Here is an 18069-nt window from a genome sequence, read left to right as displayed (position 1 = left end):
AGGGTAGAGAATGAGGTCCAAGTGTTTATTTCCCCACCTCCATCCTTGTAGGTTGCTTTACACTGACCACTGCTCCTCTCACGTTGGTCCTCTACAGATTGATCTCCTGTTAGGATTCCCTAACTCTCTCTGTATTAGTCCGTTTTCATGTTGCTAATAAAGACATATCCAAGACTAGGCAGTTTATAAAGAAAAAGAGGTTTAATTGACTCACAGTTCCATGTGGCTGGGGAGACCTCACAATCATGGCAGAAGGGTACCTCTTACATGGCGGCGACAAGAGAATGACAGCCAAGTGAAAGGGGAAACCCCTTATAAAATCATCAGATCTCGTGAGACTTATTCACTACCATGAGAACAGTATGGGGGAAACCGCCCCATGATTCAATTGTCTCCCACTGGGTCTCTCCCACAAAACATAGGATTTATGGGAGCTACAATTCAAGATGAAATTTGAGTAGGGACGCAGCCAAACCACATCATTCTCCTTCTTCATATCTTTGAGCCCTGGGTGATTGCACATCTTCATCTTCTGTTATTATCCCCGAGGAAGCTCACTCATACCTTTGATGATAATTCCTTTATTCTACCCTCAAATTATCCTAATTTATTTTTCTTTTAAACTTTTACTTTAGATTCAGGGAGTACATGTGCAGGTAAATTATCCTAATTTGAGTGTGTGCTTGTCTCTCCCTGGGTCTCTAACTGAGAAGCACTGCCAGGTATATTTATAGTCATATTGGCATTTATACTGCTCCTAGACAACTACTTTTGCACCAGCCTATAGTTACAACTCCTTGAGAACTCATGTTTCTTTCACCTCGTTGCTTAAAACCTGCTAATAAGAAAGAGAAAATCAAATTGACAAGGATAAAGGTGATAAGAGGTGGCAAGGAGGAAGAATTGCATAAAGAGAAATCATGTGGAAATTAAAAGCAAAACATAATAATAATCCAGGGGTCTGGGAGTTGAAAAGGGAAGTTTTATGTAATTCTAGCCAGTTGATGTCACTATAGTCAGTTCTCTGGCCAGGGAGGCCAGGGAAAGGGAGGATGTGAAGGTGAGAAGGACTCAGACATTCTCCTTTAGATCTGAGGCTCAGCCTTACGTGTGCAACATTAGGTCAGTGAGAACAAAGGGATGTGTCTGAGCAACAGCCAAGGCCATTTCCCTGTAGAGATGGTTCCGCAATCCCAAAAAGGGGCCCACTGTGAGTTAAACCTCCGTCATCCCTTTTGTGTCTCTCCCTCCCTCAGCCAGTCTTTCTGTGGCCTCCCAAGCCCATCCATGCAATGGCAACGCCTCGCAGGCTTCCAGCTCATCTGTGTTCAGGAATGGGAGGGTCGGGGCCACTGACACACACCAGTATCCTGCAGCCTATTATTTCCTGCCTGTCCTGGCTCTCCTCCAAGACTCAACATGACAGGTGGATGAAGTTCACGAGAAAGCACTGCAATGGGCCACTTTTCCAGGAATGCTGCTGCTAACTGGATTCACAAACTAAGCCAACTCCCACCACCCTAGGCTGAATGAGGAGGCAGCTGAATGGTGCAGAATGGATTTTTTTCCCTCACTTTTTTTCCCTCTGTCTCCAGTCTAAATCCTGTGATTGTTTCAGCTGGTATAAGCGACTCCCTACTCAACCTCCAGGGTTCTCAGTGCTTCCAAGGCCTATGCAAGAAACAAAGACGCTTAACTCATGGCTCTTATTTCCAAACCAGTGACCCACAACTGAGAACTGAAGGGGAAAACAACCTGTGCCATTGTGGAGCATGGGGGTGAGGGGTGTGAGGGCTTCAGTCTGCTCCAGCAAGAAAAGTCTCAGAGTAATTTGATAATCTGATTGTGGAAGCAGAAGATAGAGGAAAGAAAAAAAAAAGATCATAATTGGCACTCTTAATTGGCAATCCAGAAAGATTTAGAGAGCCAGATTATGTTTAGAGAGGTAAAGTTATTTCATTTGAACAGAGTTTGGAGATTATAAAAGTGGCTGATCCTCCAATATACTTGTGACTCTGTTTTTCAAGTAAAACTGTGAGCTAATAGGGCAAATAACCGTGCAGATACTTCTTGTCCACTCCCTATGCTGAGCAGTTCAAAGCAATCCCAAAGTCATCACCTATGGTCCATTCAAAAGAGCATTCACTGTCTACCTAATCTTTGCCTTCCTTTGTGCTGAGAGGGAAAGGAGAAAGTGAGGATAAGGGGAAAATAAATATAAATCCTTACCCCCAGGTGCTCCCAGGCAAGCAAGAAAAGCAGATTTAAATGTACAGATTATAATATGATGTGGTAGAGGATGAGGTAGAGGATGTGAAAATACCATGACAACCTAGAGGAAGGATACCAGCAAAAAATACCAATGCTGAGGGAATGACAGCTGCCCTCCTTCCAATTCTGGGTAAGCAATGCCAGATTAGGATGGATCCGACCCCAGATTTTAAGGTAGTAAACCTGCTAATGGAACTGACAGTCAGAAAGGTGACTGGGTAAAACTACAACCTGCGGGCTAGAGTCCACATCTATTTATCTTGGGCTCTCATTGGATGCTAAATAATTACCGCCTCCTACTACTATGAGCTCAGGCACCAACTGAGTAGGCATTTTCAGAAGTCCTTAGAAAGTTCCCAAGAATCAGAATGGCTCCTGGGGAAGCTAGTTTTAGACTTCACAGATATCTTAGAGATCTGGGGGGAAATTATTTAGGATAGATGTACGTATTCCAAGGCCCTGGCTAGTATCTAAATAGCTTACTTTTGCTGTTGCCTCTATGGTTAAATATTAAATATATCTCCCAATGCTGTAGCATTAGTGCAAAGGGATGAACCAGGAGAACCAACTGTCTTCCACCCCAAACAACTTCCACCCCATCCACAGGTGGAAATGGGGAGGGAACTTGGATTTAAGGCTAATAAACTCTCTTACTTTCTCTGGACAAGATTTAGAAGGATGAGCAAAGGGATTAACTCAGCTGTGCATACGTAAAATACCTGCCTCTTGGTAATAAGGTATTTGAAGATTATGTTTTATATAGGAAAATGTTTCACTTTAAAATAAGAATCTATATTACATTTTTGAAATATTGATGTTTATTCTTGAAAGGAGGGGACTATCTGTGTATATGCATACACCTGTGTGTACCTTTGAAGCAATATTTATTTGCTTAGAAACTAGGAAAAAATATAATAGCTGAATGTCACATTGCTAAGGATTTATCAAAAGGGACAGCAGAGTCCCAAAGTCCACCCTGGGATGTTATTGGATCTTCTTGAAATCTGAAAGTCCACCCTTGACTGCCTTGCCAAAGTCCCTGTCATGTCCCCTATTTTCCTTTTCCCTCCCTGAGGTATTATTCCAAAAGGAATAGATGAGGCTTTGTAAAATTACTGTAAGTTATTATGTTGTAGTAATTATGCTGTTGTGATTGGACCAGAGATGAAAATGAATCCTATCTCTCTGAGAAGAGTGGAAGATTGTCTTGGCCCATTCTTGCATTGCTAGAAAGAACTACTGGAGGCTGAGTAATTTATGAATAAAAAGAGGTTTAATTGGCTCACAATTCCACAGGCTATACAGGACACATGGCTGGGGAACCCTCAGGAAACTTAAAATCATGGCGGAAGGCAAAGAGGAAGCGGGCATGTCCTACATGGCTGGAGCAGGAGGAAGACAGAAAAGGGGGAGGTGCTACACACTTTTAAACAACCAGATCTCATGAGAACTCATTTACTTTACAAAAATAGCAAGGGGGAAGTCCAGCCAATGGAAGGGCTTCCCACCAGGTCCCTCCACCAACACTAGGGATTACAATTTGACATGAGATTTGGGCGGGGACAGAAATCCAAACCATATCAAAGATCCCAAAGGATTAAGGTTATTTGCAATGTAAAGGTTTAATACAAAAGCCAAAAGCGTCACTCAGAGGAAAGGCCAGTCTTGGGACAGAAGTGTCAGGCTAGCTAGCGAATAGAGATTATACCCACAAGGGGCTTCCCCTGTGATGGCTTTAAATTATCTTGGTCCCTTGCTTTGCTCTACAAAAATAGTCGTATTTATTTCTCCTTTGTTAGTCCTGTCTTATGAGGAGAATTGTAAGGCTGATTTCTCCTTTGTAATTCCCCTTTTATTATAACAATGCTTTGGAAAATGTAAAGACTTTTGGGAATGGCATTTTAGGAATTAGAGCTTTTCTGTGTTTCTCCTTGTTGATTGAGATCCTTGTTTTATTAACAGCATCATCTTAAGAAGAGTAGTCCAGGCATTCTTGATGGGAGTAAGTCTGAGACAAAAGATCTTTTCCAGAAACACACCAGAGGTGAGACATGAAACCAGCTGGGCTTCTGGGTCAGGTGGGGACTTGGAGAACTTTTGTGTCCAGCTAAAGGATTGTAAATGCACCAATCAGCATTCTGTGTCTAGCTAAAGGATTGTAAACACACCAATCAGCACTCTATAAAATGGACCAATCAGCGCTCTGTAAAATGGACCAATCAGCAGGATGTGAGTGGGGCCAAATAAAAGCTGACCACGGAGGCAGCAGCGGAAACCCCCTGGGGTGCGTTCCATTCTGTGGAAGCTTTGTTCTTTGGGTCTTCACAATAAATCTTGCTGCTGCTCACTCTTTGGGTCTGCACTACTTTTATGAGCAGTAACATTCACTGGGGAGATCTGTGGCTTCATTCCTGAAGTCAGTGAGACCACGAACCCACTGGAAAGAAGAAACTGAGGACACATCTGAGCATCTGAAGGAACAAACTCTGGACACACCATCTTTAAGAACTGTAACACTCACCGCAAGGGTCCGCGGCCTCATTCTTAAAATAAGCAAGACCAAGAACCCACTGGAAGGAATGAATTCCAGAACCAGAGGGAGAGCATGTTTGAAAAGAATTGAATATTTGGATACAGGAGGGATTACAAGAAAAAAAGAAAAAAGAAAAAATTCTCATGACTCTGCAACTCCTAAGGAAATTCTAATGTACTCAAGAGCATAAAGCATACATTCATCAACTTTTCCAACTGAAGGGATCATTTGCTGACCCTGCCTTGCCCCAGTTCGCTTTCACTATTGTACCCCTCTGTTTAAGAATGGGATACAATCCCATCCACCCAGTGCAAGCTAGGAACTTGGGTACCATGTTTGATTGGTTCCTTTTCCTCATTTCCCCCCGCCCCCCTACACACACAAATAATCAGTCTCAAAGCCCCATTGGTTCTATCCTCCCAGATATTTGTAATCTTTTCATTTGATACGTCTACAAAGACGTTGAAGATAAGAGAATGAGGAAGCCACTGGATTTTGTAACCAGAAGAGCTTTACAGACTGATGAGGGAGCAATTTGAACAGCCAGATCACAAGGGGTCAAGCCAATATGGGTGAGAAGAAGAGAATATGGCCATTGTATCTGACAAATATTTTGGAGCAATGTTATTCATTCAGTATATGCTCAACACTTTTCAAAAGTCTAAATTATGTCTTCCTTAAAGAAATGAACATGCACTCTCCTATTCCACTGCTTTATTTCACAATTTCTTTTTCCTTCTTAAAATTAATTTTACCTTATGATAAGTATAAACATTATAGTAATAATTTATAGAAATGTTAGCCTTTCTCAGTGTGAGAATCTGGGTAGAAAATCCTTGACCGTTACTCCAAATGAATTTTAGTTCTAATGTCAATCTAATTCATTTACTGTATAAGTAAAGTATACTCTCTCTTGGCTATCCAACAATTCAATCACCATACCTTCCTATTTTGGGGAGAATCCGCCTGCTATGTTATTTTTGGTGGGAGGTGGTGTCAAATGCTCCATCTCTCCGCTCTGGCAGTTGCAGTAGCAGTAGCAGTAGCATCTGGCTACATTCTTTTGGTTACAAGTCTGTTGTGCTTACTGCTACTGGGCCCTTGGAAATACCTTTGCTTCCAACTTCTTCTGAGCCTGGTCCTTTAGCTTTCTGGTGGTTCTGTAAGCCATTGCTATTTTTCCAATACATTCACATTGTTCTTCTTACAGATGGAGATGGTTTCTGTTGCTTTCAACCCCAGGAATGCTAACTTACATATTCCGAAATATGTCTTGTTGTTTCCACCACTGTGTTTTTCCACGCCAATGGTGCATCTAGATTGCCCTTCTCACTTCTATGTTTTTCCATATCCAGCTCAAATTTCATCTTTCTTAATCATCCTAACATTTTCTGAGTCCACTCTATGAACCAGGGCTTGGGCTAGGAGACAAAAAAGATACAGCCACTGTACTCATGAAGATGTTATGTATAGTGAATGGCACACATGTAAAGAACAGTCACACTTCAAAAAGATAAGAGCCAAGATGGAGGTATGCACTAGGCACGTTACAGTGCTGAAGCAAAAGTTCTTCTGGTAAGCTTCCATAGAGACGGCAGTGAACTCAGGGAAGGGCAATGAAGGCACAAGGTGGGCACGAGCCATGAAGAGTCAAAAGAAAAACCTTAGACAAATTAAATTTAACAGAGGTTAACTGAGCAAAGGACAGTCCATGAATCAGCCTCCCAAACCAGAATAGGTTCAGAAAGACTCCAACACAGTCAAAGTGGTGGAAGAAGGTTGATGGCAGAAAAAGGAAAATGATGTACAGAAAACGGAAGTGAGGTACATAAACAGCCAGATTGGTAACAGCTCATTATTTGTCTTATTTCAACATAGTTTGAAGAGTTGACTGCCAAAACTTGGTGATTGATACAAGAGTAGGTTACAGTCTGTTTACGCATCCAGTTAGGTGACTACTCACTGTGTATGGAGAAATCTTTAAGTTGAACTTAAAATATGTAAGGAGGCAGTTTTAGGCTAAAGTTAATTTAACACAGATGGGAAAGGACATGGCAATACTGAGGTTCAGTGTGACTACATGTGGTGAGGGGAAGGAGGGTAGTGAGAGATAAAGCCGGGGAAGTGGATTCCCTGTCTGACAAGTTTAAGGATGTGGGCCCCATCCTCTAAGCCACAGACACCAAAACTTTTTGCTTGTGCATCCCATCAATAAAGTGCTTTGAGCTGCCCCCGAAATATACGTATGCTTACTTATAAATTTTTTACAGTGCTATGATCGATCCATACATGATGTATTAATAATATTTATTTCATATTGAAGGAAAAAGTAACACTAGATGAAAGGCTGATATACTCTTTCCACACTCAAAAGGATTGTCTTGCTTAGCCTTAATCTGTTGTATTAGAAGAGTTTATTGAAGGGCGATGGTATAATTTGCGTTTTCATAGGATAACTCTACCAGCAGCATGGAAGGACTGGAGCAGAATTCTTGAGCTTTAATATGTGTAAAATTAGGAGAATCTAGATTGCTTTAAAAATAAAGAGCCACCGGGCGCGGTGGCTCAAACCTGTAATCCCAGCACTTTGGGAGGCCAAGACGGGTGGATCATGAGGTCAGGAGATCGAGACCATCCTGACTAACACGGTGAAACCCTGTCTCTACTAAAAAATACAAAAAAAAAAAAAAACTAGCCGGGCGTGGTGGCGGGCGCCTGTAGTCCCAGCTACTCGGGAGGCTGAGGCAGGAGAATGGCGTGGACCCGGGAGGCGGAGCTTGCAGTGAGCTGAGATCCGGCCACTGCACTCCAGCCTGGGAGACAGAGCGAGACTCCGTCTCTAAATAAATAAATAAATAAATAAATAAATAAATAAATAAATAAAAAATAAAAATAAAAAAATAAAAATAAAAATAAAGAGCCATATTCCCCAATGAGTTAGTGGAACTGAGCAATGATCAATAGCTACTCATATTACAAAAAGACAACCTGATGCATAGTGCCGCCAGATGGAAGCATTTGAAACTTCACACCACCTATATTCTTGCCAAGAACATCAACTCTGAATCTAATGAGGACTTTACACTTAATGAATAATACGACAATTGTTATTAGCTATTATATACTTAATAAATAATAAAATAAAATATATAGCGGACTACAAAGTTAATTTTTAATAAACTGTTATATAAACTAAAGGAAACGTGGGGTCAAAGGGCCATGTTAAATGACACCACAAGGATATAACCAGCAAAATGCAAACTGTGGAAAGTTCTATGGGACAAACAACCCAGTTTCTGCAATAAGTAAGAAGCAAGGGGGAAAAAAGAGTGATGGAGGGTGGTACGGTTTGGTCTGTGTCCCCACCCAAATCTCATCTCAAATTGTAATCCCCATAATCCCCACGTGTGGAGGGAGGGACCAGGTGGGAGGTGGTTGGATCATGGGGAAGGCTCTTGCCATGCTGTTCTCATGACAGTGAATGAGTTCTCATGAGATCTGATGGTTTTATAAGCATCTGGCATTTCTCTTGCTTGCAGTCCTTCTTTCTCTTGCTGCCATCTGAAGAAGGTCCTTGCTTCCCCTTTGCCTTCTGCCATGATTATAAGTTTCCTGAGGCCTCCCCAGCCGTGCAGAACTGTGAGTCAATTCAACCTCCTTTGTTTATAAATTGCCCAGTCTCAGGTAGTATGTTTATATCAGCGTGAAGATGACTAATACAGAGGGGCAAACAAAAGAAGCAAGAGATACATCAGCAGTTGCAATGCAGGACGGTTACTTGGTTTTTGATGCAAAAAATTGTGAGACAACATGGGAAATTTGAACACGGATTAGATATTTGATATAATGGGAATTTTGTTAATTTGTTAAGGTATGATAATGGTTTTTAGTTTTTTTAAGTCTTTATCATTCAGAGATACATGCTGAAATATTTACAAATGAAATGATATCTGGGACTTGCCACAGAATAATCAGGGATGGGGTATTAATCAAATAAGATTGGGCATAATTTGATAATTATTAAAGATAGGCAATAGATACATGGTAGTCCATTGCATTTTTCTCTTTGTTTTGGAATATGCTTCAAATTTTCCTAGTAAAAGGTATTTTGAATTCTGATATTTTGGTTTCATCTCCTAGAAATTCTGATATCATAGACCTAAGGTAGTGCTTGGAAATCCAAATATTTAATAAGCACTCAAAGGAATTCAGAATCAGATGGTCACTAAGACCACAATTCGAGAAAATTAGACTAGACAGTGCAATGACTTAAATGGAGGAAATCAAGTAGGAGAAGTTGACAATGTCTTTCATGGGGTAAGTGTTCATGATAAATATCTGCCAATTTTGTTTGATAATTGCTTATAAATATTCATCCTAGATCTTAATAGTGTTCATGTCTAATAATCATTTAGGGTGCAATTACCAGTGCTGTTTCCTGATGTGGGCCTTTTTTTTTCCTATTAGATTTTTAAGAGTCTTCTAATGCTTGCCACATGAACCAAGGCTAATTCCATGATTAGATAATTATCCTCGTGAATGCTTTCTTCATAATCACAATGGCAGAAGAGATGTTGCCAGGTCTTTCAGGAAGGGAGAGACACCCAGTTGTGACCCAATAAATTGGCATCAGCTCTTACTCCACCCCTTCCAGGAGGAAAGGATTTAAAACCTTGGGAAGGGGAGGGAGCCGAGAGGTGACCTGTCTATCCCAATGCTGTCAGGTCACATCACAAGGTACTCACTCCCCACCCTTTTTTCTTTCCACATTGGAGACCTTTTCAACTGGAAAGCATCCTCGGCTTAGGGGCTGGGGTGTGTAATGAAGACAGAGCTGGCCGTGTTATAAGGTAAACAAAATAAAAACTGGAAACTTTTATCATAGCTCCTCAGAACATGGGTCCCTCTCCAGCCGTTAACTGCAGGTGGCCCTTCCAGCAAATTAACACAAAATGCTGCTGCTGGCTGAGCCTCTCTGGAATTGCAAATATACTTTCTATCTAGGCTCAGCTCTGCCGTCCTGCTAGCAGACGGTCTTCCAGAAGAATCTCCTTATCATGAGAGGTTCTGGGCTTCAGACCCATCTGGGATCAGCTCAGCTCTGGGTAGGTAGTTGCAGAGGCTACATTCCACCCCAGTCTAACACACCGTGAGCTGCAATGGCCTTACCTCTCCTGCACAATGCAGGGAAACCTCATTATGCCCCACTGATAAGGTAATGAAATAACAACCGCAAGAGGTGGGCACTGTTCAGATCCTGATTTTGTAGACAAAGACCTTGAGGTTTAAGGTCTCAGTGACTCCTCCAAGGTCACTCAGCTCAGAGTCAGAGCCAGGATCTTGATAATCTTGCTCCAGATTTTGTGCATTTAACCCCATGAGAGGTATTTTATTTGCCTTGATGCAATCAACTTGTCTTCTAAGTCCTATTCTCCTCCTCTGCCCTAAAGATAACCTACTGTTTCTCTAACATGAACTGCATGTGTTTCCCTGAACCTGTTCTACCTATTCTCATATGCTTCCTTTTTCTTTAGCCTTTCCTCTTCTTGAAGAAACTTTCTTTCTCTCAATCCCAATTTTACCAATTGAAATTCTGTCCCAGCTTCAAGGCCCATGTCAGATGCTATTTCTTCCAAGAAGTCTTTCATTCCTCCACTCTCGTCTCTAAGAAACATTTCTCCACTTTGCATCTTCATCACATTCTGCTGATAACATTTTTTTGCCACTCAGTTTGTTTCCTTTTCTTGGATTTAGATGTCGTCGTTGCATTATGGCCGTGTTTGTATTTGCCTTATGACGACTGTTATATTGCAAACTCCCTGAGCCCAGTGACCGTTTATTTTTATTTTTTATTTTTGTGCTTTTCTTATTCATATGGTCTAGCTTTGACCAGTGACCATTTATCACTCAACTTTTTATTTTCCCCAGGGTTTACAACAGTGCTTTGCAAATACTATGAGCTTAAAAATATCTATTGCATTGAATGTATGCAATACTGAAATACATATAACTTAGTTTGCATTTATGAGAATATAATTGAATGCACTGGGGAAGTTAGGTGCTGCAGATGAGTAACCCTGTCATTCATCTTCATGGAATTAAAACGAAAAAACTCCTTAAACATTATAATTTATATCTTTGCTAAATCTGTATTTGCATTTATTAAAAAATTGGAAATGAATGGCCACTGTGTTTGTAATGTTTTGCTTTCACTTCTCCCCATTACATAGATGAGACAGAGCTGCAGAGCTGCCTGGGAAGTTAATATATTTGGATGCTCACTCCCAGCCTTCCTTGCCCTTTTGTGATTCCGGATTGGACTGGGTGTGTGAGGAGGGAAAGGGCAGCTCTCTGGGGAGATTAATAATATGGTCTGAAGGACGAAGATCAAAGAGAAACCTTGGCTGTAGACCATGCAGTGACCGTAGTAACCGGCAGAGGCTCTCTGATCTCTGTGCTCCTTGGTACCCCCTGTAATCTCACACTGCATTTTGCACGCTTTCCTGGGGTCAGCACTCATCTCAAGTACACATCTCCACTCCCCCCTTGCTTCCCCAAAGCTCCACCTCCTGCAAGACTACAGATCTGCTGTTTATTGGTGTATAACCCATTGTCCAGTCATCAGAGTACCACCAAAAAGAGGTTAACAAAACTGAGATGAACCTGATGAAAATTCAGGGGAAACTTGTTTATGAAAATTCGGGGGAAATTATTTTAAACATTTTTTTTTAGAAAAAAATACTGTTTAAAAAGTAAAAATGCTTAAAAAATACCTAATTGGTCTCCTGTAGACAGTATCTAACTGCACTAATTAAACTACAGCCAATCATAAACCTTATAAAAGTTTGATTGTACATCATCTTTTGCATGTTGTCCAGGATATGCTACAAAATAATCTGATGGTAGGTGGGAGTTGAGAACTATTGAAACCAAAGATGGTTCCCTGGGGTTCATTACACTATTCTCTCTTGCCTTAGTAGAGGTTCTTAATTTTTTCTTAATAAGTTTTTTCTTTAAAAAATTGGTTGTGTTTTCAAATTCTGTTACCAAAAATTGCAGTGTGGTTAATTTTTCTGTTTTGGAATATGGGAATCACTTAGTTGAGTTCTCTGCCCCTTCTGCCTTCTTCATTGTCTCAATTTCTATCCTTGCCTTTCCTTTACCTAGCTTGGTGAAACAGGGCTCTACCTGTTTTGATGAATCTCAATTACTGTCCACAGGATGGCTCAAGAACCTTGGGTATTGCCAGACTGAATGCTCAGACTCCTTTCGTAACCATTTAAAAATATGCCATGGTAGCAGGAGTTCCAAGCTCAAGGGTTTTATTTTCACTGGGAACTTCAAATACTGCCGCTGGGCTGCAAATAGAAACTAGGATGGTGGCTTGTTTCTGAAAGTCGCTGTGTTTGCTCCTTTTCTCTTTTCTCCTTCCTTCTCTCTCTCTCTCTCTCTCTCTCTCTCTCTCTCTCTCTCTCTCTTTTCCTCTGTTGGAAAAGCATCTATTGGAGAATGATTACCAATTCGGAGATACAAGAACTCTCTGGTGTTAAATATTTCCCAGGACATCAATAGCCAAGCTGTTTGGACTGCTATGAATGACATAGTAAATTGCCACCCTTTGTCCTGATTTTGGAGACATATACCATACGGTTGGTCTGGGAGAAGAACAAGCTCCTAAACCAAACATAAGACCCTAGGGGAAAAGGTGACACGCATGTTGTACTTCGCAGGTGTTTTGGCACCAGCAAGTCAAACAGGGCATTTATTAAATCAGATGAGCAGACAGACTTGCCATTTGATCCACAGCAGAGCTTGTTTTACACAAACCAAGTCCAGAATATTATTCCACTCACTGGGCAGCTTTTTGCAACACCACTCATTGGCAGGCAGCCTTTGAAAGCTGCTCTTGGGAACTTCTGAGGTGTTGCCTTTCTCTAATGTTTCTCTGACTCTATGAGGCCAAAGAGTATTCCTTGAACAGTCAAGAAAGGCAAAATAAAGAAAAAGAGCAGTTCAAATGGTTAGAACCTTGAACTGTGGAGGAGATGCACCAAAGAGCCTGGATTTACAACTGTCAATCGTCCCTCTTATTTTACACAGGAAAGGCATTTCTTTAATCCACCTGTTCAATTATTTATCATGTTATGTGTTTCCTCTTAATTGTCACTTGGGCAAAGCCTTTATGCTGTAAGGGGACACCCTCGTATTTTTTAATGACCTTAGGGAAAGTGATTGACACTAGATCCTGTAGTCAGATGTTCCTAGTGACGCAACTTGTTCTCCGAGTAGCAGAGAAGCTTCCTGCCATGATTAAGTTAGAGCTGTTAAAGTGCTAAAATGTGTGGTCAGCCTTCCTCTGATGCAAGCACTTTATTATAGGGCCTAGTTGCAGAGAAGTGTGGCAACACAAACCCTGTCTCCAAATACCCCTTTTCTCTCTGTATTAGCCACTCTGTAGAGAAAGGCAATAAACTCTATCCATGTGCTGGGCACTTGAAATACTCATAATTACAGTCACATCTTCTCCATACTTACATTTTTTCTGGCTCTACCCCTTTACTCTTGTCTACTTGTTTTTCTGAGTTCATACCACAATGTGATCACAACTGATTTATGACTGGCAGGCTGCCAGTCTCTGAACCCTCATCAACTACTCTAGTCAAGCAAAACAAGAAGCAATCCATTCTGTATTTGAACTTGAAATGGAAAATCATCTGTGTTTGCTTTTCTCGATAGGAGGCTGAGATGGAGCAAAAGTGTCATTCTATTTTTTTTGGACATGGCCTACACTTCCCATTGAAAACGCTTGAGAACTTGTGAGCAATGGGTGTCAGATCCACTGCAGCTCAACACTGGATGATCCACTCCATGTTAAAACAACACAGAGAGCTTTCTCAGCTCCTCTTGTTTGGGTTTTCTTCTCTGTGCCCACTGCTTTTCAGGATTCCTTAGGCAAAGGGTATTTTAAGGATGTGACTATCTGCTGAGTGGCTGGATTGTGAATAGTGTCTATTATCGTTGATTCATTTAGTTACCAATGTCGTACCACAACTAATGCAGCAAGACTAGAACACACATGAGGCTATGGCCCATGAAAATTTGTGATTAACTTGGAAAGGAAGGGGATATCAATAGAAAGTAGGTTTTACTCCCATTACTTTTATGCTCAAAGTATTATTACTTTTATCCTACTTTGAGCCTACTTAACCAGAATTTCTGGGGTCAGCACCTATGATGAGTCTGATGCAGTCAGTACTCAGACAGGCATTTGGAAACCACCAGTCAAGACCATGTCTTACGTTCTGTTGAGATGTAAGCTTCTATTATTAAAAACAACAACAACGGCCAGGCGCGGTGGCTCAGGCCTGTAATCCCAGCACTGTGGGAGGCTGAGGCAGGTGGATCATGAGGTCAGGAGATTGAGACCATCCTGGCTAACATGGTTAAACCTCGTCTCTACTAAAAATACAAAAAAATTAGCCCTGGGTGGTGGCAGGCACCTGTAGTCCCAGCTACTTGGGAGGCTGAGGCAGGAGAATGGCATGAACTCGGGAGGAGGAGCTTACAGTGAGCCGAGATCATGCCACTGCACTCCAGCCTGGGCGACAGAGTGAGACTCCATCTCAAAAATAAAAACAAAATAAAAAACAAAACAAAACAAAACAAAAACAAAAAAAACCCAACAGCAACAAAAATCAAAAGCCCCAAACAACAATAACAGAAACCTCAAAGTAACATGAGCCTGTTAGTAAAAAAAACCACACTGTATGATCATGTTATATTTTCTACATGGTTTCTACACTTATTATAGATATTGATGCAAATTTTAACTCACCAGTATAACTTTTTTTTCCCCCCACATCTGGTACAATCAGAAGGAATGTAGCCGTAGACACAACCAGTTTCTAGGCTTGATGAACCATCCTTAACTTCATGGCCCAAGGGAGGACATTCCATGGGAAACTACAATGCCTGCATTAGCAAGACAGTGGCAAAATTGCAATGGAAAGAAGAATTTGCAGCCAGAAGAGCTCTAGATCTGGGTGTGAGTCATTTCTATCACATATGCACTATTTCATCATGAGCAAGCCATTTAATCTCTCCAAGCCTCAGTTACCACATCAAAAAATGAGGATAACGTTTTATAGAGTGTCTGGAAATAATTAGCAAGGCAATGCAAGTGAAAATGCTATGTCCACCTTAAAGCACCAGGGAAATGCTAATTGGCCCTCTATTAGGTAGTTTGATAGCATCAAAGTTACTTTTTAGCTATATAAATTTGGATATAGATATGCTGAACACAAAGAACCTTAGTTTTGGCCAAAAAAATTGATATATGCATGGATTTGAATTTTCTCTCAGTATTTGCAATTTATTTTTTTTGTAGACACTACTATGAGCTTAAGTATTTGCAATTTCACTCACGACGTAAGCTGCTGTTTTTCTATTAATGTCCTATTTAACTGATTTTCTTGTAGCTTCTGTAGTTTTATGGGTCACACAGATTCACTCAAAGCATATGTCAACTTTGAGACAGACAGTAATCCTACCTAATGTATTGAGTAGCAGGCATTGTCATAAGCACTTTATATCTATTAACTCTATTAGTAGTTACTACAACCCTTTTATGAACCAACATTATTCCCATTTTGTTAATGAGGAAACTGAGGCAGAGAGAAACTGACTTGTGCAGAGGTACACAGGTAGTAAGTGATAAAGCTGGATTCCAAGCCCGGGTGCTTTAACCACAGTGCTATGGTGTCTTTAGGAAGATAGTATTTGATATGATGGTGAGGAGAAAGATTTTAGTTATAATAATATATTTTTATTAATGATTCCCAAGTGCTTACAGATTGAAGTGCTTGTGCAATATAAGAACCTGAACATTTGGCTGGACACAGTGGTTCACTCCTGAAATCCCAGCACTTTGGGAGGCCGAGGTGGTCGGATCACTTGAGGTCAGGAATTTCAGGCCAGCCTGGCCAACATAAAGAAACCCCGTCTCTACTAAAAATACAAAAATTAGCCGGGCATGGTGGCAGGTGCCTGTAATCCCAGCTACTTGGGAGGCTGAGGCAGGAGAATCAATTGAACATGGGAGGCAGAGATTGCAGTGAGCCGAGATGGCACCATTGCTCTCCAGCCTGGGTGACAGAGTGAGACTCTCTCTCAAAAAAAAAAAAAAAAAAAAAACCTGAACGTTTGATTATCTGATTATAGGTTTGAGCTCTATGGATATTGGAGTTATTTAACCCCTTTGCTTGGACAGAATTTTGCGGTTGATAGATATCCTTAACAAATTCTTTAATTTTCACCCAGTGAGGTGGAGAGGCTGAAGGCTAGCTCTCACCGTCACCTGTCAGTGTTCACTCATGGTGTTCCCTCTGTCAATGCTCCTGATTGCTCCTCCTTGATTCCCATCACCTGGTTAACTCCTTTATCTGTCCTGATAAAGGAGTTAACCAGGAAGGTGGGCTTGTCAAGTCACCACCTGCAGGAAGTCTTCTTTGATTTCCCCTGACATGTGTTATGGTTTCCAGATATGTACTTCCTTCACACTGTGCCTCTAGTGGCAGGCTGAGGCTGGCGTATATTCTGAATTTTGAATTTTCCACAAGAGAAACTCAAGGAGGATGAGAATGAAAGCATCAGCCATATCTTTGGTGGCAGAAGATGTGGCTGGGGTCCTGAGCCTCATGAGACTCAGGAGAGAGTGTTTTGATATTTGTTAAATGCTACAAATAGGTGGAGGTTGTCAGAAAAAGTCCTGGCTTCAGATGGCAAATCATTCCATAATAATCTCTAATTTTAGTCTGGGTTTTTCAAAACTGTTGCTGACCTTATTTTTTTTATTTTTACTTTTTTGAGACAGAGTTTTTTGCTCTTTCGTCCAGGCTGGAGTGCAGTGGTGCGATCTCGGCTCACTGCAACCTCTGCCTTCTGGTTTCAAGCGATTCTCCTGCCTCAGCCTCCTGAGTAGCTGGGATTACAGGCACCCGCCATCACGCCAGGTTAATTTTCTTGTATTTTTAGTACAGACTGGGTTTCACCATGTTTGCCAGGCTGGTTTTGAACTCCTGACCTCGTGATCCACCCGCCTCGGCCTCCCAAAGTGCTGGGATTACAGGCTTGAGTCACTCCACCTGGCCCCACTCTTTAGCTTAGACTCTTGAGACTGTGTTGCTCAGCTTCTACGTGAGACATTCCTTCAAGAACCAGGTACTGACAGTTTACTGTGTACCAGGCAGGATAGGCAGCGTGGCTAAGTGAGTGAGTTCTGGATTTTGAACTCAAGCCCTAAGTTGTGCTCATTATGTGATCTCAATTAATTGGCTTCATCTGTGTCTCGGTTTCCTTATCTGTGAAATGAAGACAATAATGGTATCTATTTCACTGGACAGCTGTGAGGATCAAATGAGATATTTCATGTGGAGCTCAGAATATGACCTTTGGAGCATAGTGAATGCTTGATAAATGCTGAAGTTGGGACTGTGACGACTTAAACTTCCAGTCTCTAGTTTGGTTTCCTGATCTCCAGAGCACTTCCCCAAGAATTTCTCTCTCACTGCTTTGCTCCTCCAAAGTCCAAATTTAAATCCTATTTTACCATTCCAAATCCTTCTCCTGTCCCTAACTTGCTCTGCCCTATCAAGCCCACATTCTTGTGCTACGTCTCCTTTCTCAATACTTATAAAGCAGATGTTATACCCATAAAAATCGCTAAAATGAAAAAAAAGAGGAAAAATACTAAAAAATGGCTGAAGATGTAGTGCATCCAGACTCAAGAGTGCTGGCAGAAGCGCACATTAATTCCACTACTTTGGAAAACTTTCTGGCAATAAGACTGAACACATACTGTCCTTTAATCCAGGAATTTCACACAAAGGTCTACCCTCAACAGAAACATGCACATACATACATCAAAAATCATGTAGAAGAAATTTCTTCATAGCACAATATTAGCTACCTACTGCTGCAGAACATATTACCCCCAAACTTAGCAACTCAAAACAACAGACCTTTATTATCTCACAGTTTCTGTGGCTGAGGAATTTGGGAATAACGTAGCTGGGTTCAGGGCCAAGGTACCCGTTAGGTACAGCAGGCACCAGGCCTAGGGCCCATGATGCTTGTTAGTACAATTTCCTCCTTCCAGTCAGTGAGATACTTCCTTTTTGTTGTAACAGAGGAAGGGGCACACAAAGACAAAAGTGCGTAGGTCCCATAAAGTCACAGTGCAGCCCTGGCTGGGTGGGTCTCTCATG

At 41.3% G+C, this 18069-nt stretch overlaps 1 long non-coding RNA gene across 1 annotated transcript in view; it reads left to right on the top strand.

Moving 5' to 3' along the window:
• Window positions 1-8383, top strand: part of LOC116271050 — a 145386-nt gene extending 137003 nt beyond the window's left edge. Inside the window, exons 2-3 of the long non-coding RNA XR_004179424.1 lie at window positions 4234-4315; window positions 8344-8383. This is a non-coding gene — a long non-coding RNA (uncharacterized LOC116271050). The remainder of the gene's footprint in view (window positions 1-4233; window positions 4316-8343) is intronic.
• Window positions 8384-18069: the final 9686 nt, after the last annotated feature.

The sequence above is a fragment of the Papio anubis genome, chromosome 17 (genome assembly GCF_008728515.1).
Source record: "Papio anubis isolate 15944 chromosome 17, Panubis1.0, whole genome shotgun sequence".
Taxonomy (NCBI): Eukaryota; Metazoa; Chordata; class Mammalia; order Primates; family Cercopithecidae; genus Papio; species Papio anubis.
The sequence above is the reverse complement of the archived record's forward strand: the minus strand, read 5'-3'. Positions and strand labels throughout refer to the sequence as shown.